Here is a 24154-nt window from a genome sequence, read left to right on the forward strand (position 1 = left end):
GCTGTTGCTCTTTTGAATAGCATGCTGTCTCTGTTTTCCCAGCAAGCATGGTCATTAGAATTTGACTTAAAATGGCCAAAATATGTTGCAGCCAGAGACTCAAGCCAGTGCTGTAGTTTAACTAGCAGTTTCTTTATTTGTGCACTTTACAGCCTCAACAAAGCAGTACATGCTGCTTACAATCTGCCAGCGGATGCCTTGCTGCTAAAACCCACTAGCTTTGTTCTAACTACTGCAACATAAAAGAGAGGAAGTTGCTCTCATGCTACTTCTACTTCAGAACTCTCTCTCACCTTACTCAAAGGCACAACCTGGTGGCAGAAGCTGTACAACAAATCCACAAACATTAATACTGCATAAATTACAAGTGGAGGAGCCGCCTTTCTGGAGAGAATGCAGACAAGCTCTGTTTCCTCCATTATAATATGAGGCTTCTCAACTGGAATTACTGGCTATGAGAGAAGAAAAATGGCTCAAAAAATGTAAATAGCTTCCATACACTGAGTTATTTTATATACTAGATTTTTTACGGTTAGTTCGATTTTCAGTTCCAGATTTATGTATTAATTACTTTGAGTTTGATCTTCACTTCAAGATTACTGTATTTATTTAGATATCCATTACTTGAGGTTTGATGTTCCTTCATCCAGATCTATTTGTTTAGGTATTTGCAATTAACTGGCTGTCAGCTTTTCCCTGCTCTGAACTATTAATATATCAGCCTTCAAGATTCAGTTTTAGAGTGTATATTTGGACTCTTGAAAGTCCCAATTTTACAAGCACATTACCACCACAATCAGGGTGTACCTAGATCTTTATTGTATAACTGTGACTGTTTTTTCCACACATGACTGTTTCATAAGTGGCACATGTGCTGCATGAATGCATTACAGCATTGTGCCCTTTTCCATAATAGTGAGAACAGTACAGCTTTGAAATAACCGATAATTTATTCATATGCATATCTCTGTCGTATAAAACATTCCTATTACTTGTCGTGTTATTCTGACAAGTCTGTACCATAATGCAGCAGTCACAATATATGCCAACTAAAGATTGCTGAGTTTTGATTTTGATTTTGAGTTTTAAGACTGAGACCAATTTCAAGTGCTTCATCATCAGTACAATGTAAATTAGTGACACAACAAACTGAACAAAGTGAGATAACAAACTGACTTTTTGTTACCATGACTCTGCTGCCATCTAGTGGTTATATGTTGACAGTGACCTCTTGTACATGTACAACACTCATAGCTTTTTGCTGTTCAGATGATCATGTCAGCATGTCAGGCCATTGAGGATACTGAGCCCTTTTTTTATTACATCCATCCTCATTGAAACAGCTTGTGAATGCAATTAAAAAGCTGGCAGGGCAGAAGACCAGTAGTTCACAAGGCCTTAAAGAGCTGTTATGAGAACCACTGTGTTTGGCTAAAAGTGGAACTTTGGATTTATGTGTCAGATTTTGTAATGCATAATTTACTCTTGTGCTTGCGTCATGACTAATAAGGCCAAGATTTAATTTGCATTTAGATTTTAGACATTTAGCTGACCCATATAGAGCAACTCTAATTAATGTAGTACTTTTTCAGTTTAGACTTCCAACATTACAGCAGCATCACAGCAGCATGCAGTACACGTAGCAGTCTACTTTTTTCTAATGATGTCACATAGAAGCAACAACTGAAGCAGCACTTTATCACCAGTGAATGCAATTTTCAGTTTTATATTAACTACACTGAAGATTTTCATAAATTTACCAGCTGTGATTTGTTCATTGTATCACTACAACCCTGAAAACGCAACTCAAATTTAAACAATGCAATATTGTATCATTAGAAAGCATAGTTGTATGTTGTAGTTTCATTTTGTGTTCTAAATCCTCACTTATCTAGCCTCAGCAGCAGAAGCAGCCTTACTTTTTACTTTTTACTTTGTCAACACACTGCAACCACCTAATTTACTGTACTCACAGGGATCAATTATTTTATATTTCCCTGTTCATCTAATCTGGATCTGTCAACAAAACTGACTGGCTATTTGTTATAAACCCCAGTCTACTTACAGCTGTATAGTACCTTACTCAGTACTGTAACAGTAATAGACTTGATAGATAGAGTGAATTTTCTAATTGCGTTTGTAATTGAAAATGAAAGAGGAGTTTCTTTTGTTTCATAAGTGGCCTTAAGAAGTGTAAAGGCATATTTGTTGAGATACTGATTATTTACTGCATGTGTCACATAATCTGTAGACTGATTATTTTAAGAATATAGTCATTTATTCGTCCATTCGTTATATAAAAAACACAATTTCCAGTTGTTTTAACTGGATATTGCCTGTACTCCTTTTATGTAAAGCTCATTGAAGAAATTATGTAAAATTAAGTGTGTATTTTACACATTAATGCCATTTATTCTGCACTCTTTTAACCTTTGTGGATGTCATGGTCACGTCGGTTAATATATAGTGTATACTGTCTTATATAAAAGCATGAGTGTAATGCTTTTATATAAGAAATTATATATACATGTATATTGTTGTGGATCAGAGGAATTCTTTATACTCACACTTATACATATTTTTTCAACATTAGCTGTATAATTAAGTTTTTATTATAATAACATCAACTTACACAGTCTGGCATGTTATATAGACTATACAGATTTTGGGGGGCATTCAATTATTCTTCCCTGTCTTCTTTTGTGCAGTGTGCATTAATAAGTCTTATTGCCTTGTTTGTTCAGTGTAAGATGAAGGCAATTTATTAAAATGTTGGAGTGTTATTGGTGTTATTAGTTAGGCTACGTGAGTGACCCCTTGTGGTCATGTTTAGAAATTGCAAGTAGAGTTTATTTGACCGGGAGGAGAGATGTTGTACCCCTCGGAAAACATGGACTCATATTAGAGCAATAACTAAAAGCTATCTAGAGCTAAGGGGAAGAATAACTAAATTCTATTTTCTTCTGAACCTACTGTCCTGTTTTTTTGCAAGAGGCCACGGCCTATAGTAATCACATCGACTGTTTTTATGTAAAACAGCATGGCTTTCAGAAAAGCAAAAGACCTGCATAAATTCATTCAATTTGGCAGACAGGCAGACAGACAGTTAAATGAGACAAATTGCCCTTTGCTTGGCCCTCTGTGCTTGCCTGAAGCTGGTTCATGTTTAATTCCTAACTTACCACAGACACAGACTACGGTCAGATCCCCTCAGAATAGTAATGACCTGATGTACTACAGAAAGCAATGATGCATGGCACTAGCAGGATTTTGTGTGTGTTGGCACATGTATCTTTATATGTGGTTGTTTCTGGCATCACATTTTCACTCACATACACCCAATAATGCTCTAATATGGAGTGACTATGCCATTGTAATACAATGACGCAACACAGGCAGCTGTATACATTTTTTTCCCAAATATTCTTGAAGCCTCTCTCTTTTCTCTTTTTCTCTTTCCTTCTACACATATCCATGAGCACTCACAAGCCCGCTTGCTTTGTTTTCAGTAATGGAGTTCCTCTGCATGCTACAGAGTTGGATGGTTGCCTTTATCTGTTGTGGGGTACTGCTCCCTGTCCTTAGTCAGCTTTGATCTGTTTTTCAACCTTTAGTCTTCTGCAATTGTTGAATGCGTGGATGACAGACCTGACTACTGCAGTGACGCAGTTAGAAACTGCCTGTCCAGAAAAAAGAAAAAAAAAGGGGGGGGGGGGGGGGGAGCTTTTATTTGTAGCACTTTTCAGTTTTTTGTTTGTTTAATTTCAGCCAAAAAGCTGCAATGATTGCACTGGATATAAGTGAATGTACAACTTGTTGTCTCTGCCAAACAGATGTTATCATTTAGCCCTGAGTATTTGTTTTGACTCCTCTTTTGTTCTCGATTCTGTCACCAACCTCTTTCACTCAGATATTACAGGGCATTTAGTCACTCAGCTGCATTGCCATGTGACTAAAGAAGCACACTTTTTTTCTCATGTTGAATTTATATCAGTCTGTCACTTACTTGGGAATCAGTCATCTTATTCACACTGTAAACAAGTATTCCTTTTTTGGTAGACTGGAGGACACAGAGTACCTTTCATCTCCTCTATCTCTATGCCGAGAATGCGCAATCATCTGTAAAAGCAGCACAACAACACTGACAAATTAGTGAGAAAATCTAGATGCTGCCATTTTGATTCTTTAATTAGAGGAAAAATATCCTGCAGTCTCTGTGTGTTTCTTGAGGTTGATTCTGGATCATATGCCACTTAAGTGAAAATGGCAAGGATGTTGAACACGTTGCCTCATCCGCTCCTGAACATGTACTGTCAGTGACACAAAGGTTAGACAATAGTTTTAAATGCTGGGCACAGATGCAGTTCTATAGCTGGAGTGAAAGGGCAGCTTATGAATAAGGCAAGGAAGAGGAATGACCTCATCCATACTTTTTTTAAATGACACACAGAATTAGTTTTGAATGAGTCAACATAGGACACTGAGGTACAAGATTATTCAGAGAGAAAAGAGAGGTCAGCATGAGTTCAAGTTCACTCAGTTCCAGCGTTGTTTGGCATATAACAAAAAGGCGTCCTGAGCCCTCCTCAACCTTTTATCTTTAAAAGATCCTCATCAAATATAATAGAAGGGTTTTATTTTCAGAAGGCTTTGAACATGATAGGAAAGTCTTACTACAAAAAATGTAGCTGTTAATTTTTGAAAAAAAACCCAAATCATTAAAATAGAAGGCAGGCTAATAATGGGCTTGGGTGTAAGTGTTCTCGTTGAAAGTTATAGTAGTTTGAAAGACTGAAAGTCAAGATTCTTGGTTTTTCATGAGGGCTACCTCAACTCTATCTTACTGAATCTTAATTTACTTTTTGTTAAGTAGGAAAAAAAATATATATATATATATATTTGTGAGCATATGTGTTACCCCATCTGGAGACAATACCTACAGAAAGCATTATACTAAAATAACTGGGTATACAGATATATGTAAATATAGATATATTGTTAAATATAAGGGTTTTGTTGTTTTAGTACACACTAGTATGTTGACATACTAGTGTGTGATAGTACACTCTTTATGCACAAACTTGCCTCTTTTTGTTATTAACGTGAATCACACCATGATTTCCAGTGATAATTTGTTAGCGTGTCATCCAGATCCATTGTCCAGTGCCTGAGCACCACCCACGACTCAATCAGCTGTAGCAAGAACAGTTTGCAGTGATCAATTGAAACCCTGTAAATACCTGCTTTCAAATACCAGGAATTTATTTGAAATATATGTGATAAAAAATCATCCAAACTAATCCATTTCATCAGGATGGTGTTGGTGTGGTTTGATCAGATTTGATTGACAGCACTGGTATCAAAAGCAAACCAATAACTGCCATTTTGATTCACATGTTGCAAAATCCTACTTGATCCTCAGAAGTACACTCTGTGACATCACCTTTTTTCAACTGAGCCCTCCTGACTTCAGATCAGAAAGAAGTAACAAGAGCACATGGAGAGAAAAAGGAATATATGAAATATCTCGTGTGAAATAAACTTTGATAGAAAATTGTGTGTTCTGGGTAGGATCCCCAAGAAGCTGATTGAGAAAATATGTTTTCAGGGCCTTTAATACAACACGGTTTAAATGGATTTACCATTGCAAGGTTTTGCTAAAGGCAGCACAGAATTTGGGGACAGCTACCTTTAAATTTGCCATGCAGGAAAAGCCCTGTCATGTTGGAATGAAAGTCTTTATTTGAGGATCTGAGCATAGTGTGAGTAGGACAGATGGAGTCAAGGCCCTACGGGTATGTGGGTAAAGACACACTGTAGCACACACAGGCATAGATTTTTAGGTCACAGCATACAGTACATACACAGTCTAGCAAGTCTATTAGATTTAAAGAACTCAAAAATATGCAAGCGCAGTAGAATTATGAATTCATTGCAGAATACAATTAGCTTTTATCCTGTAGGTAATTTATCTACCCTTTGTAAGCTGTTTGTATCATATGTACATGTTTCTAGGGACTGGTCAGTATCTGTGTGCATTTAAATGCTGCATGAAACAGATACACTTTAACTCTCTCCCTCTCACCTCGTAACTGCTGTGCGCATTTAAATATGCAAAAATGTCTCTCTTTGTCTCCCTTTCTTCCTCCTGCTTTGAGCATCCTTATCTTTGTACAGTCAAAGCAGGAAACACCTGATACAGCCTTTTAAAATGTTGACACTGTTGGTCTCTCCTGCTCTCTCACACTTATTTGAAGTGTCACACAAAGGCATCAGCTTGTGAACAGCAACAAAGTAAGTAGTTTTCACAGAGACCTTTTTGAGTATGAAGAAATACAAGATAAACTATGACTCAGGTAATGTAACTGAGCTAGGAAAACACTGGCAGCTCAAGTATGAGTTATATAAGGTATGCCTTTTATTCCTCTGCAGCTGCTGCCTTCGATTAAAGGAGCAAAGAGGAGTGGGGAAAAGTCGGGATGGTGTTTTTTTTAACATAATTGTGATTGCATCAAAATGATTGCCTACTCCTCAGCGCTCCTTCTCTCTCTACCAGCAAATTAAATTAGCCTCTTTCTGAGCAGGGATATACTATTGCATTGTTTGGATTTGGATGTTTTTTCTCATTATCATGTCAGGTTTGGGCCAGCGCTGTGTCTTTTGTGTGTCACATCTGCTTTAGATGGATCAATGCAAACAGGTGGTCAAAGGTGCAGCTGTTCAAACACATTATCTTCAGAATACAATCATACAGTATGTTCATACCATGACCAGTAGAGGGCAGTGTTTAATTACTTTCATCCCTTGTCTCTCCCTTCCCTCTCTTAGTCCCCACCCTCCCTCTCTATCTTTTCCATTTTTATCCTTTTTTCCTGCAAGTCCTTAGAAACAGAGATTTTCAGTCTGGCTCATGTTCTGCTCAGAGCAAGAGCCTGCGTCACCTTAATGGTTTTGTGGCATTAATTAGAAGCTATCTTCTGTTGCCGAGATGTTTTTATGTATGTGAATCCTTGAACTGAGCTTCGTCAAAAAATAATTCAGTGATGCCACCAGGCACAGCCTTATGCAAAAGAAGACAATATAGTCAGTAGTCCTGTGCTATCCCCTTCCTATTCCATTCCATTCACCTACAGCACTGTGACTGATGCTCAGTTGCTGCCCATGGACAGCACACACACACACACACACACACACACACACACACACACACACACACACACACACACACACACACACACACACATGCACAAGCATTGGCACACACAGACACGCATTTCATTCACACATAGTGCAGGCATGCATGCACTGGCAGAGCACTGCTATGAGCCTGCGGCAGAGATCCAAGTTGCACAGGATCATTTTACCACGGCTTTTATTTCCATCTGCTTGTCCTCTACCCCTTTCCACTTTATGGGGGGGTTATTTACAAAACATCTCTCTCACTCCTGTTGTCTCACGTCCTTGTTTTCCCTTCCCTTCTCTCTCTCTCTCTCTCTCTCTCTCTCTCTCTCTCTCTTCTCTCTCTCTCTCTCTCTCTCTCTCTCTCTTCTCTCTCTCTCTCTCTCTCTCTCTCTCTCTGTCTGTCTCCTTCTTTCTCTCTTTGTTCTCATCATTTGATGTGAACCAACAGAGGTGTTTGAAATGCTAGCGTGCTTACATGCATACTCTGAGCCCATTTGGTTGCAGCATTGCATTTTCATGCAACACTCTCCCATATATTGCAGGGCCTGTAGCCACACTGTACAAGCATATGCTGGTCCTCACACTGCATACATTATGGGCTAACTGTAACCGGATTTACTTGCTAGCTAAGGGAAAGTGTGCATGACAGCCAGCCCTTTGAATCCCACTGTGGCAAGTATTGCCTCCGAGTGTAAGTCGCTTTCTGAATGATGCATGCATCCATCTGTGCTGTGACAGGTAATTGGCTACATTTATGTTTATGGGATGACACATTGAGACACGCCTTGATTTACAGATAATATGGGATTTGCAATAAAAAGTCACAAGGAGTGATGAGAGGCTTATCTTTCTCTTTCTGTCCTTCCTTCACTCCGTGTCCAATTTACTTGCATACATAGATAGATGATGCTTTTCTTTTTTGGAGTTTGTTTTCTTTAGTCCTTTTCCAATGAGAAAAAAAATATTCCTTTGGCAGTTTGAGCAACATATAGATGGGGTCGTCATTGTTGGTGTATACACCGTGAATGCCCAGCGATGACCTTTTTGCGTGCTTCTTTTTTGTATAAGATGCCACTGAGCCAACCTCAGAGAAACAGTGGCTTGGAAGCAACCTGGCTCTAATGTATGTAGATGTATTCCTAACTGAGGGATAGCTTTCTTGGTAATTGCTATATCAATCTGTGCACTCTATCCTGCTGTCTCGTTTCAGGCTCCCTCTTATTTCTCTACCGCTTTTCTTTTCCTCTCTTTCACACCCACCCACCCCCCCGCACACACACACACACACACAAACACAGACTTCCACTTTGTCTGTCTGCATTGTCTTTCCTTCTCCGATTTTTCTCTCTGCTTGACTCACATTGATTCAGCGATTGAACATGTGGGTGTTCAACACATCCTTTAGTTACCTTTGAGAAACTGGCAGAGGGAAAAAAGTATATCCTGATCATCACACCCATTGATACTTGCCGGGAAGGTCAGACATAAACTTGCACAGATGCACAAACATGTACAGATGCTCGTGGACCCCGAGCATTAATAACCACATCGAACACAATGGCAAGTGGCAGTGTTATTGACAAGAACCCCATTGTGTTCAATAAAACACGACTCCCACCGTCATTTTCACCTTGGCTGAGCCACGTGTTAGCCCAGAGGTACACCTCTTAATTACAACATCCTCTGCCTGCCTATTACATTGCCTCATTCTCCATGGACAGATGCACCTGTCAAGAAAAATATGAATAGGGGGACTAAGCTGAAGTAATGGGACATGACCAGGGAGATAGAGAAGTATTGGTTTGTTTGTTGCTGTACAGTAATTAGCCACTGCCTGTCTTGTCCTGATGGCAATAAGGCATGGATGAGGTGCGGCGGAAGCAGAAAGAGTTCAGGGTCATCAGTAAACAGGATTCGGAGATCCATACTTGTTACAGTTGGAGCTTATAGCCCCTAGGTTCATTGTGATTATCCTCTGTACTTCCTCCTTCTATAAAGCTCAATTTTAAGCTTTCAGGAATCACTCAGCTCTTCTTGTTTATCTCCTGTTATAGATTTGGTCTTTTTAAATTAAACTGACAGATGTTCTGCCAAGGCACTTTGGCAGTTTGAATTCAAATGTCTCTATGAAGCTCGCAATGTAGTGAAACTACATAGGACATTTAACACAATGCATCAGATGGTTTATCTCAACAGTATATATTCAGAAACTCACAGTTTTTTCAAGGTTGGCTTTAATTTATCTCCGTTAGTATTGCATGTTGTTATAAGCAAAATTCACACTGTGTGTTTTGGCTCATGTCCCCGGTTAGAAGGAAAGAAATGATTAACTGGGTGGTAAGAGTATATTCTAACCACTCTCTCCATATATGGGCAGCCACCCTAAATTAAATAGCAACATCAACCGAAGTGAATAACCTTACTGCATCCTCAGACCTCTCTCTGTATAAAAACTCTTGGGAGTTGATTTCTGAGTGGGTGCAACAAATTACTTTTTTTTTTTTTTTTTAAGGTATCTTGCCTCTAAGTCAAGGTCTCTAAGAGCATCACATTCCAGCTCACACAATCAGCTTTGTTCAGTCTCATGGATGTGGGGGCATGCTTGCTTTTGCACGTACAGTACATGTATTGCTATTGCAAGCACACACACACACACACACACACACACACACACACACACACACACACACACACACACACACACACACACACACACACACACACACACACACACACACACACACACACACACACCAAGCATTATGAATTGTCCAATTTTGCCCATAGGAGCAAGGGCTAAGGTTTTGAATGAACCCTCCTCTGGCCAGATTTGTCATTTATTTTTCAGGTAAATGTACAAACAGGGAAGGCAGGCTGGTAGAATACACTACAATACATCCGCTTTGGGCCAATCTGACTGTCCTTGCTAGTCACACAGAGCCACAGTACTTTGCAAGGTTTTGATGACTTTCTGAAATGCACTATTCTCTCCCACAGAATTTTTCTAGCACTACTCCGAACAATAATATGGGCATTTGCACACATACACACAAGCAGTCCTGTTATGGCGGCTATCTTTTCTGCAAAGGGATGTATCTGGCAGGGAACTCCTGGTGGATTTGAGACAAAACCCAACCAAAAGATTATAAATGAGCTGCTTGTCTGATTTTCACTCTCCATGTTGCTAAGCTAAGCTCCCTGCCTCCAAGTCTGACTGTATAGAAATGCAAAGTAGCTTCTTTTCTCTAGGCAGAATTCTTCAGACATTCTCTGGTATAAACATTTAAGTGAACCTCAAACAAAGTAAATACACTATCACAGTCCTCTAGATTATGGCCTATGACTATGGTCATTTGACATATCTATATGTAATGCATCCAGCATTAGACTGTGAAATATATAGCACATATGTAGCCTAACCTTAACCCTTTTTGTTTAATGGCAAGTATCCTGCAAGCATTTATTTATAGAAGACAGCGTTTTTTATGAACTGATACATGTGAGGATTAAAGGGGGTGTATAGCCGCTCAGAGGATGAGTCTGGAATGGAGATAGTGGCATCACTGTAGGGCTTTACCAGACACACATTCATTAAATTTAATTCACAGGAAATTAAGTCAGTAAAACTTCAATTCTTTGATTGGGTTTAGCTGGATGACTCAATATAACATACCATCAGTTGTCAGCAGGACTTTGTTTTCTTGTTTTCTTTCTTACATTTTGTTTTTCACATCGACTTTAGGTCATACAAATACTTAATCCAACCTGACGCGCCAGATGGTTTGTTACACAGAAACATCTGAGAAGCTGTCCTTTGAAATTGGAGAAGGGCAAGCACAAAAAAACTTGGCAGGTGATTGGATGAACCATCTGTCTATCACTGGCTACCACTGTCTTACCTTGTGAGGCAGCTGGATTAATGAGATCACGTGAAAATCCTCGTAGGCCAATGATTGTTCGAAACCACCGGTGGTTCTACCAAAGCAATACTTAAGCTATCAAGCTAAGAGTTAGATAGGCAAAGGAAACCAACCAATAGCCAAGCATGCATGTTTGAATAGTGCAGCACTTAAAAACTCTCTAATTTCCCCCTGAGGCTCCCAGAATGGAAGAGATGCCTCATATCCATGTTTGAAGGAAGCACTAAACCACCAGTGAAGTTGCTTAGATGAGTGTTGCTTTGTTGACAGGCCAATTTAGCTGTCATTTTGAGATAATACAGTGTTCCGTGGTAGTACGTACAACCACATCCAGCAATGATCCAGAGCCTAACTCTCCCAAATCCCATCCAAAGCCAGTTGTTCTCGTTTGTTTTTTTCTTACACAGAACACATTTTGTTATCCAATTATTAATAACAAATGGCAGTAAGTTTTTGCCATTGAAAGATGCTATATGAATGTATCTTTCGTACCTTTTAATGTAATGTTTAAAGCAGTCTGCTTCATCAAACAAAAACACAACTTCCTAACCTCTAAGGAGAAAGGATTGCTGCCATTACCAAGATGACAATTTTCAGTTCTCATTAAACTCATGTTTGATGATTTTAGTGTTTAATACAGTTAATCTATGAGGTATTTTCTTTTCAACTGTCACGTTGAAAAGAAAATACTCCTTTAATGATAACCATTGTCAAGGCAGCAGTGGAATTGACTGCACTCTTTCATATTCTTGCTTTCCTGACATTATGTCTTCATCTTGTTAGTTCCACATCTTTTGCCTTTATCGCTTTTCCAGTCTTTTAAATCTTGTAATGATTCCTACTAAAGGATCCACAGTGTGTACATCACTAGCCACAATAACATCCAGTATCGAATAGGTCACTGCTCAAGGTTGTGAGCATTGCATATTGTATTGCAAAAACTGCACCAGTTAAATGAGAAACTTTGAAAATGATCCACCCTTCCCCACTAAGACCATTGGCTGCCACCCTCACTTGCGGTTAATACTCATTTGCAAATTCACTGTGGGCATGCTCTGTTGATACATCATTTCTTATTTAGGAAATCATGTGAAACTCAAACACACGATTGAACATCAAACAAATAACTGAATTAAATGCAGTCTGCCTGTGTGAAAACATAATGTGGTTTTCCTTGCCTAAAGCTTTGCAAATGAGAATGTGAGTGATATAGAACATTTTGTTCACCAATATACTGTCAGACCTGTTCTTTTGCCCTTAATTCTATTAAACACTAGTTCAGTAGTCAGTCCTGGTAGTTCAGTCTGGTTGTACAAATGACATTACCATGATTCATGTTGTGCTGCTCTAAAGTCATTCTATTTGTGAATTAACCTGACAGCCCTTTTGAAATTAGCATTTAAAAAGTAGAGTTAGGAGACTAATCTTTAGCCTTTAATCTAATAAAATTACATTTTTTTTATAGGGAGCCACAACATTTACATAGTTGATTCAGTATTACAGTATAAAGTAACATTGCAACAAAAAGCATTCACAGAGAACACTAATTCAACTCTAATTACAAAATGCAGATGCAAGTGACACAGCCTTATTACTTCTGACTTAAGTAAAGAGCAACCAATCCTAAAGTTTAATTATTCCAAAAATATATAACCCATACAGTATGGGGATCTTACTGTGATAGTTCTAGTCAATAAACATACAGGTTAGCATCAAATTTTATTGACTGCAACTGTCATTTCAGTGCTGGAAAAGCTTTGGGTGAAAAGGTGCCAACATTACAAGATTTCAACTAATTCTTTCGACAACAACAACAAAAAACATCTTGATGTTCCTTCATGGACTGTCTGCATGACTTGTCATTGTGCCTGACCTCTCAGTTGCACTGGTCACAAGTCATGTCCGACATTCCAATGTAAACACACCAAAGTCAGACACCCAGGTCAGCCTGGGGTTAAACTCTAGGACAGCCTCTGCAGCATAATGGATTATTTGGGTAATAGCATGGGCAGTCCACTTTTGTTTAAACATCCATTTATCTGTTTTTAATAGTAGGGTTAAAGTTGGACTTGTGTACAATCCGTCTGAGGCTTGTACTTCATAGGACTATTGTAAGGCTACTGTATAGCTACTAGCTACATCAACCAACACCATAATGCTACATATTTTAGATAAATATTTTATTTTATTTTTCTCCACATACACAGTAGAATCATGTCCTCAAGATTGTATAGAGGGAACACTTTTGTGAAGTCCCAGAAGCCAATGTACAGTAGTGTCATTGTATGTGCTGATTTGGAGCACAGCTGATTTGGAGGAAAAAAGGCAAGAGTGACAAGGAGCTGGGTCATTGGGAGGGACAGAGGCAATGTCTAGCAGAATGATTTCGATTGAAGGGATGGTGGTGACTGGGGTTCAGGGTTATCGTTTCACTAGATGGAATTTGAAAAAAGCAGAAAATGAAATGAGAACTGTATTCATATTCAAATGCAGACAAGTCCCCATATGCCTGAACTGTTTTCAATTATGAGGGATATTTATATTTATATCTGTGACAAAGGAAACTGGACAGTGCCTCCCAATACTTTTAAGGCTGAGCATCTTAGTATTCTGTGTGTTATTCCCCTGAGAGTCAGAGGCATGTATTTGTTGGGCGGTGCAGATGTGTAGAATTGTAGGTGAAGAATTCGGATGTATGTTCCATAAATAAATGTGAATATTAGCAGGCACACGGACATCCACATATCTTTGCAAGTGCTGGGTAACAAAAGTACACAACAAAAAGAAAAAAAACAATGCATACAATGCTCAGTTGCTCCCAAGTATTTAATTCCACATGTACATGACAATATCTCAACCACTTTGCATCTTTTTTCAGCTTGAAAGAAGTGTGTGATTGGTCTCACTCCTTCTTTAAACCAAATTAAACTAGCTGAATTTACTTTGCTCATCTTTGTGAAGACTAAAACCCACTTGTTCCAGCTTGCGGCTTTAATTTGACCAATTGAGCTGTTCCCTTCTATTGACCCCAAAAAGGCTTGAACCTGCGAAGTGCAGCTTGCGGCTATATTTTATTATTGTACTGTGCCCATCGACTACTATCAGAATGTGATGAAAAAAAGGCCCTGCAACAGACAAATGTTACATATACCTGTATGATAAATAATCAAACAGCATTGGATATTATTTCAACTTTTTCTTACTGGTGTTCTCTACTCACTGCCAGCTCTCAGGTGAAGCAGCACACCAGGAAACGTTTTAGTACTCTAGATTGCCAGTCTGCCCCTTACAAACCAAGAACTAATTTGTGTAGTGCAACTCATTTTGATTCAGTTTTTTTGTAAGTCTTTGTTAACATTTACATATAGCTACTTTAGCTCCTGACCTCTAGAGACCTCTGTAAGTAATCTGATGAACATTTCACCCACAGGCCATCAGAGAGTTAGACATAAACACAAATAAATCAATCTTTGATACCTTATCCCATAACTGTCCATCAGTGATACATGCATTTAGTTGGCCTGCAGTAGCAACACTGTATGTAAATGCTGTTGTGGCTGTTTGTCTCCATGCCAGATAGCACACCAGGAGATGTATGGTGTCATGGCAACACCTCTGGGTATGTAGACAGAGTGTGTCTACTGCATGCAACATAATTTCCCCTGGTCACTGTGGAAGTACAGATACCTTGCAGTGTTATGAATGGTCTTTATCTTCATTAAGACACAGGGGCGTCAGTCTGACACACAGTGTTTGAGAGGGTCTGTGCTCCTGCTTCTGCTGAGTAATTAATAAAGTCCTCTTTTCCCTTCACCCTTTTCTCCTCATCCCCCATATAGCGAAGGGAAGGGCAAAGAAACATATATTTAAAATATAATTTCATCTTCATATGCCTGTTATTTCTAATTACCTTGTAGTTTTTTTGCTGTGCTTGCAGTAAACAGTTGTTAATGAATGGGTATTAGTAGATGAGCCATGAGGCATATTTGTCTCTTAAGTCTTTTACCTCTTTACCTTAGAGGTGATGTGAGATGTTGCTATTACTGTGAAAGTGGGGTGGCAGATAGTTTGTAGTCCTTGAAAAATGGGATCTCGTTGAGTTTTCTTGACATGTTCCAATAGCTTAGCTATTACTTTTCACAGTCACAACAACTCCACAGGGTCTCAGGGCCACAGCCAGGGATAAACTGCCATGTCATCCACTACCCCTGCACTCCTATTTTTCTATGGTTGCCTACATATATGCATCACCAGAATGCAAGCACTCAACATCTGCCTGTTTCGTGCCTATTTCGTGTGCTCAGCTGGAGGCAGGCCACATTCTTCCCCACACCCCCCACACATTCCAAGATCATGCAATCCCTTCTAAATCCCCACTGATGATGGTGTAGACAGTTAAAGCCCGAAGTTAATACCAGCACAGAGGAGCCCATGTCATGCAAGTAACTGAATGACGGTGGAAAGAGTACTGAAATATTCTACTCAAGTAAAAGTACCACTACTTTGATGAAATTTTACTTGAGTACAAGTACTGGTCTAAAATATACTCAAGTAAAAGTAAAAAGTAGCTTGTTAAAAATGTACTCATAAATCTCTAACTAGTTGTTTTAATTAAAGGTAAAGGTATACATTTACAAATTCAACTTCAATGACAAAATTAAATATGTCGACACATGACATTTAAAACATTTATGGAGATATGTGTCATTTTAGTGAAGACCATCCCATAAGACAACACAACCATTGAATTGATTGTTTTGTTTTAAACACTTGCAGGCATTGAATGTCAAATTCTCATTAGGAGCTGAGCCCCTCTAAAGGTCTGATCCTAGTCCTACAATCGCCACTGCTGTAAACCATCCTTTTTTTCACCAACAGTCATACTGCAAATCTATAAATCAATACGGTTCAAGGTCACAAGAGCAATAACTTTTCTTTAAATGACCCAAAGAAGACCAAACTTTTAAGTACCCCTGTTAAAAATGCATTGATGTGACCCTGTGCACCATTTGCTCAATTCTCTCATTTCCGACACTGTCCTTTTCACGTGAACGCATCATGCTCAATGCCTGTACCTGCAGTTTGAGACAGTTACAGTGTGAGACAGATGACGCCACAATGTCTAATGGACATTTCTTTTAGTGTGCGTCCATAAATATGTGAATTTGTTATGTTTTGTTAGAGTTTACATGTCGCTATGGGAGCTAGCTGCCAGGTTGTCACAGGCTGCAGTAGTTGAATGTTAAGTTATTGTATCATGCTTGTTAATGATGCTGTACGATCCCCTTTGCTTAAAAAAAAATTCGGCCAACATTTTTTTACTCTGTAACGGATGTGATTAAAAATGTAGCGAAGTACAATACTTCACACAAAACATACTTATGTAAAAGTAAAATTACAGATTTTTAAAACTACTCTAAAAAGTACAAGTACACAAAAAAACTACTTATTAAATTAAATGACAGTAACACAAGTAAATGTAATTTGTTACTTTCCACCTCTGGTAATATGAATATCTTCCTATATGAAAGAAATGCTAAGGAACACTTTATATGCATTGTTAATGTGTGAAGAGTGTGGAAAATGAGTACTCAGGTGTTCTCCTGCGGGCGAGTGTGAACTACTGGAGAAGAAGTCTGTCACACCTGATGATGAGATAACAGAAAATGCAATATTGCATTTCTTTTTTAAAACGTTTTCAACCTGCTCTTGCTGTGAAAGCAGTAGTATCAGGCAGTTACAAGACTATCAGTACTTACTGACATTTGGCCTCGGCTAAACTGTGAAGGCCACTGTCACAGATATTTAGAGACTGATTCTGAGAGCGAGGGGGAATTTCTGTCTGTAACAAGATCTTATGGGAAACACAGACTAACTAAACCTGGGCTAGAGGTCAGTTAATCGTCTCTTCTCCTCGAGCACTGTCACAGCCTCCAAGAATCTAAGACGACTGATTGATGTGCAGGTGTCTTTTTGCTTCAGTGCTTTAGTTTTGTTTGTTGTTTGAAGGCAGACATAATCACTACCACTTACAGCAATGACTCCCTCATAGGGACATAAAACCTTCAGATTGGTACCTATGTCTCAGTGAATAGCGGTTTTCTAAAGGTTTAGTTATATATTTTCCCTTACATCAAGCCCCCAGTGATTACCTGCTTTGGTAACTATAGACATGTTTTAAAATGTCCAACTTAGTGAAGGAGGTTTTTCATAAAACAGGCCAGTAGCAAAGGGTAAAAAAAAAAAAGAAGATTTAAATAATGCTATACAAATGTGATATTCTGGTATTACAAATAATCTATTCACAGTATAAGCTGCAACAAAATAATTGCATTCATAGATATTAAATTAAATGCCTATATGTGCTTTAATAAAGTATAATGGAAAGGATGCAAAGTATAAGATGAGGTAAATGTAATTGCTACCTTTTACGGTATTAAAATACAGTCAATTTTTTTTATAAATGATCAGCAAATCGATAGTGCTTCTTTACATATTATTGTGTGTGTGTGTGTTTTAGAAGAGAGGTACTTTGGGTTAAGCAATCCAAGGTACAAAATATTTCTAATTAACACAATCACCGTCATTTATCTAATTTTGTTTTTTGCACTGAGATATATCAGTTTAGCTAGTTGTTCCTGTTTTTGTCATAATTTTGTTGAAATCTGTTGTTGTTTTCTGTAACTTGCCAAGACGTCATTATCTCCTTATTTACTGGACTCCCAGGTATAGTGGAACAGACTGACTTCCAGAAACATTGATTCCACAATTGATCTCCCAAACACATCAAATGAGATTAGTGGGTAAAATGGCAGATGTGCCTTTGCTGATGACCCCATTATGTGTCCTCTTTTAAACAACTGGTTAAAAGACCAAATAACCATCTGCAGGATCATCACAGAAGTGGTGATGAGCACCATCCCAGTGTATTATTTAACAACCCTGTGATAACTTACTTGCAATTTGACTTTCAACAGGATTGTCGCTCTAGGTGTCTTGACATCATGATCCAGTCCAACAATTAGTTTGATAGTGTCAGAAGTATCATTAGTATGTCAGGTATTTCACTCTCTCTCTCTATTAAATGATTTTCTTCAACATGATGTTTTTGACATTTATGGTTAACAAGCTGTGTAATTTGAAAAACAAAACAAAACAAAACAAACAATTTTAATCATGGGACATTTTTTCAAACAATGTATTCAGTCAATGATAAAAAAATCCATGTTGATTTCTTATTATATATATATTATATATAAGTTATTAAAAAAAAAATCCATAAAATCCGTGAGAAACACAATTGAGTACAATGTAGTGAATTCATTTCAGTGTCTAAAAGATGACCTGCTGATTAAATCAGTTCAAACTGAGGTAAAGCCCTTTAAAGTTCAGCCATTTCAGATATCCCCCCAGGGAACCATCGACGGGCCCTTGACACTGGTGTTGGTGGAGGGGCAAAGCCACATCTATTGAAATAACAGCAAAGACATGCAACAAGTAAGGTAGTCAGATATCCTTCAGCTAGGATGATCACTGGTTGACAGACAGGCTCATGGAAATAAACCAGTCAGTTCATTGGATAATAACTGAGAGGCACAGACCCGATGAGATTAGAAAAATAAAATGATAATTGTCTGGCTGCTTGAACTTGCACTAAAAGCTTCATTTAACATGCAGTTTGCTCATATGCACACACATTTTGCATCAGGTCTTAATGTGTTAATGGCTTAAACTCCAGGGTAGCTCTGGGGAAAAAAAACAACAACAACAAAAACAAAAACACCGTAAGAGCAGTTTGTCATTTTATAGTAGAGGGAAATATTTTACTGAAAGCCTAACTTAATTTAATAAAACAAATTTGTCTTTCAAATTAAATATGTAAGACGTGAACCCAAGGTCCACGCAGAAAAAAATAAAAATCTATATATCAGTGCTGACACCTTTGACTAAATGTATATATTTTTGGAGGTCAAAGTTGAAACTCCAATATTCCCATGCCATCACCCGATACTGTGAAATATTAGAGACTATCTAGTCCATCCTGCCATGAGTCAAAGCCTTGCTTTCCACCCAAAACCACCCCCACCTAATGCTCCACTGCACTTCTCTGTAGGTCTACATTCATAGTCTACTGCCAAAGAAACTGGGCACTGCTCCAACTACCATTACCTGGGCAGGCAAGGAGCCTTGTTGGCCTTATTATGCTACTGTACTGTTTAATTTATGACTCTGTCTATGTGCATCTGCTATATTAATAAACATTTGGGCACACACTCATAATTTAACCTACACAGTTTTGAATACAAGCTAAATCAAACCTTCAGTATCATGAGTGTCACTGCTGAGGATCCTATTGGCTTAGAGTACATCGTTGTGGTGATTGCCTTTTCAGGCCCAATGTGTTACTTATCATACAGCAAGACCAGTCATGTGTTCAAAGACAGGTGACCTTCAGCGTGTACTTAAGCATGACTGAATGAAAATAGGAAGATAAAAACAAGACAAAACAGAAAATAGTCTTTATCTTTCTGTTTTGTGAAGTCTCAGAGGTTGTGATGGTAACAAAGCCTAGATGCAGATAGTGAGGCAAAAAGTCACTTTCTTAAGGCTGGCTTATGGCTCGTTACTCTTGGTAAATGTTGCTTAACCAAAATTAGGAGTTGTGTGATGAATTTCAATTTATGCTTATGCAAAAGGTTTCAGTCATCTCCATGGCAACCACAAGCTATCCTCCAGCCCGCTTGTTTAATTAGATCATATTATCCAAACAACTAATTTAAACGATTAATTTAAGATGGAATTTACAAGATATCTAAAATTATAGTCTAAAATATCAATACAGAAGTACAGTGAAAAGTACAGTATCCATACGTTAGTAACACTATCCAATCACATTGTGCAACAAATATGACGGTATCTGCGACATAACAAAATTCTCTAGGTGCGTGGCATGAAAGTGTCTAGCAACACTTTATTCTGCCGAAAATGCGTCATTTCTGTCGAGCGACACTAACCAGAAATGTCGATTGATCTACCATAACTCAGCCTTCAGTTCTGTTTCAAGACCTGCTACGGCAGATGTGTTTGAGGCAGGAAAAGGAAACAGAAATATCTTCGCTACCCCATTGAAACTGCTGTGAATTGGGACATCATTTTGTCCGCTATCGCTGTTTCATTTTTTGAGCAAATGTATTGAGGCAAGACAAGAAACAAGGAAAAGCAATGAGATGTCAAGTAGTGTAAACCGAAGGGAATGATTTAGGCTTGCGATGAGACAGGGATAGTGTTACCATAGAGGGAATGTTGACAGCTTGAATGATATAAACTTTCACACAACACACATATAAATATGAGTTTCAGGCACATTTTGAGGGAACATTGCCCATGGAGAACTAAATTTGTTAATGTTATTTAAAAATGTTGATTATACTGAAAGTTGTTATTTATTTTCCCTAATCAAGTTGATTATATGCAGATCCTTGATATCTCCCCTTCAGTATAGCCTACATGAGGCAGGCCACATTCAAATTTGACATAATTAAACCAGCAGGGTACACATTCAATCATTAATCAAGATGTCCTGACCATTGGGAATTGTCTCGCTTCTAAATATGTCTGCAAAAGTGGTACACTTACAATGGAAAATTATTTAGTTTTTCTATATTTGTCCCCAATCTTTCGCCTCGTTTTGTGCTCAAAATATTCATATACTTTAATTCAGTTGAAGCTCGCTGAGGACATCAGATATAGATATCAAATCATCAATCATCAGTTCGGGTCAGATTGTCTTGAATATGTCCCAGTTGGCAGTTGGGATGATTTTTGTCTTTTTTCAGAGTGCAGTTCTAATTAACATTTGTACAGTAATTTCACTCTTGTTTATTTTTCAACTGATCTTCAACAAGCGTGTGTTTTATGGGGGATATTCGTTTTTTGTTTGCATGGTGAAGATGTATTCATATTGGATGCAGTCAGCTCACTATTTTTGGAGTACTGCGCTTTTAGCTTCATTTCCTGCTGGTTACACTATTTTACTAATTCATGTGTCTTTTCCTTTCTCTGCTCCAATTGCCCCCTCTTTTCCCCCTCATTAATAATTTAAGAATGCTTTACTTTTTGATATTTGATGTGATATTTGTGTGGTATATTTGCCATTCAGGGGACACTGTACTGTTTTTCATAGCAACATATGTTTACAGCACAACATGTAGCTGCAACAAAAAAGGACAATACCACTCAACTTAATAATTCATATAGTTCTCCAAGGGCAGACAATTATAGACATGAACATATTTCTGGAGCTTTGTACAGTATTTCTATGTATGTTGCAGTCAAGCCACTTTACAGTATACCAATAAGAAAATATCTGGGCTTGTAATTGAACAACCTAGAATGTTTTTGCTGATGAGTCTGTGGTTGAATACCTTTTATTCTTCTAAATAGTTGTTCATACAGCTGCATCTCTCTCTGAAACTACTTAACTTCTACCATCAACATATTGATGAGGCACTTAAAGTGAAAACATAATTATCTCCTGAGTGATCACATATTTTCCTTGGGATGGCTCCTATTGATTGAGACAACTTTAAAATAAAGTGACTCAAAATGTAGTCAACATATGAAATTCAAACAATACAAATTGGCTTTGTGTGTATCTTGTTTGCTTGAGAGCTAATTCACATAGTCTTTGTCATGGCTAAAGTTTGGTTTTGAGCTTCTTTCTACACATTTTTAATGGTGAATTAAAGACAAACAAACTGGCTTAAAGTATTTATGTTGCTAGTTGTCCACTGATGTTAATAGTTTTCTGTTTAGCTGAAGTATCATATATGGGTGTTTATGTTATGAATTGTTAAATATCTGCAGGGTTGTTGCTGTAAATTCGGTATGTGTTGTTGAAACAATGAATGTCCCCTATGCTTTGGCTGAAGCATCTGCTGTATGTTTGGGTATGAGTCCAGACTATAAACTTTATCACATGTTGCCCCCACCTTTTGAACTGTGTAGTGAAGGAAGAAACAAGTTTCTGTCTTGAAGGGTTCTATGGTGAGTTTTTAATTTCATTTTGTTGTTGTTAGTTTGTTTTATATTTTTGTCAACCAACAATATAGTGGACTCTGTTGGTAGTTAATTTAGTAGATTGATTGTTTTTTTTCAAATGTTTTTTTTTTCTTTTTTTCCACACTGTTTGGTTGCTATCCAGTTATGATGGCCTTTCCTGCAATTGAACATAATGGTTAGATAATCCAAATCATTTTAAGGCTGTGTTTTACCCATTTACCAATTAACCAAATGTTTGATTTTCACATTTTGAGGTTAAAAAGAAAATTTAGAAACATACAGTTTTTATTCAGGAAAATACCAGTTGTCTTTTCTTTAATAAATATGTTGGAAATGTTGTGCTCCCAAATAATGGGCTGTATATAGTGGATCAACTTCAGCTGTTATAAAGAACAATATACTGTTTTGAATTTTCAGTCTAAAAATTCATTGAAGTTTGATTACAATTATAACCACAAATACAAAATAAATGTATAAAAAGATTTCTCGTTAAAGAGCTCAAATGTTGTTGTCTGTTCCTGCACCTGTTTCTGTGTTTAAGTGTTTAACCACAGTTGTGTTTTTCTCTCCGTTGTTTCTCCTATAATTGCAAAGGCCTGGCGGGCTGCCAGGCCAACAAGAACAACCCCTGCCAGGCCTTTTTTTGTCTTCTTTATCCATATCCCCATTCATTTGGAAATCAATATAGCATCACTGTGCAGTGCTGTTCTGAAACATGAGTCAACCTCTGGCTTGCTGCCTTGTAATCTTTTGGTACCATAGCTCCTTTAAGGAATAGGACATTGCGTATTGTGTGTGTGTGGTGGGTGACTGGTTGGGTGAGTGTGAGTGGCAGAAAAGTGGCGGGGAATGCGAGCAGGGCAGAGGAAAATGTTATCAATAAGTTTGTTGTTTTGGCATGTACAGTACAGGTTAAAATGTGTCAGTTAATAAATGTTGCAGCTTCTGAAGACCAAGAAAAGTCTGATATATAATTTCCCCAACTGCTGGAAAGTGAGGGGGGGATAGCTCCAAAGTTAGCAACAATGGGTTAGCCGATCCTGTGAACGGAGAAATGTGTGGCTGTTGAGTCTTTCCTGAGTTTTGCTCAGCACAGCCCACCCCCTCCTCTGAGGACACGCCCACCCCAAAGCAGTCAACCTAGGGGAAACACTGCTCTTCTTGTGTCTCTTGACCCATGAGGCTTATTGAAAGCTCTTTACATCATCCATGTGCTTTTAATTTGTTTAGTATTATATGAAACATTCAGAATAGTTTTGTAGATGGTGCCCTGTAAAGAACAAATGTATTGCGGTCTCCTTGCTCAAGTGTCCTTCTGTTTGTGTGTATAAAAGATTCAGCACTACCCTGTTTAGCTTACTTTACAATATAACGACATGGTAAAAGCTTACCCTTGAAATATTCAGCTCACTCCAGGACATCTATCTGTTGAATGAATGGAGAGATAGATGGAAGCATTGTGACACAGCCCAGTTTTCCCCCTACATGACTGCATGTGGTCCACCTTAAAGGTCAGTACTGGTGAGTATAGGCTAACCAATTGTCAGTAACTTTGGGGCGAACCCCCCTTCACTTTTCCAGCTGTTGGGGAAACTACAGATGAGACTTTTCTTGGTCTTGAGAAGCAGCAGCATGTACTAACTGACACACTGTAGTCTGTACTGTACATTTACTGCTGGACTGACAACATACTGTGAACAATTTCCTCTGCTCTGCTCGCAATTACATCATTTTTCTGCCAATTGTTTTACTCCCCCCAGTGTAGAGTCGCTACACTCTCACATTACACAACAGGCCTAACGAGCTACGCTACTCTTGTAACAGTACATTTCATATAGATGTCCTTTGAAGAATGAGGAGAGCAAGGATTTTTGGATATGATGCACTAGTCATTGACCCAAAACAATTGAAAATGTAGGGGGTTATCGTGCTTGTGCAGTGTGTGAGTGAAAATCATTAGTAGCCCATTGATATTAATGACTGTGTGAAAT

The 24154-nt window shown here is 38.2% G+C and overlaps 1 protein-coding gene across 1 annotated transcript in view; it reads left to right on the forward strand.

The window, feature by feature from the left end:
- The window catches only part of ctnna2 (catenin (cadherin-associated protein), alpha 2), a 338533-nt gene that overhangs the window by 67451 nt on the left and 246928 nt on the right, over positions 1 to 24154 (forward strand). The window lies entirely within an intron of this gene.

The sequence above is a fragment of the Scomber scombrus genome, chromosome 2, assembly GCF_963691925.1.
Source record: "Scomber scombrus chromosome 2, fScoSco1.1, whole genome shotgun sequence".
In the NCBI taxonomy this organism is placed as follows: domain Eukaryota; kingdom Metazoa; phylum Chordata; class Actinopteri; order Scombriformes; family Scombridae; genus Scomber; species Scomber scombrus.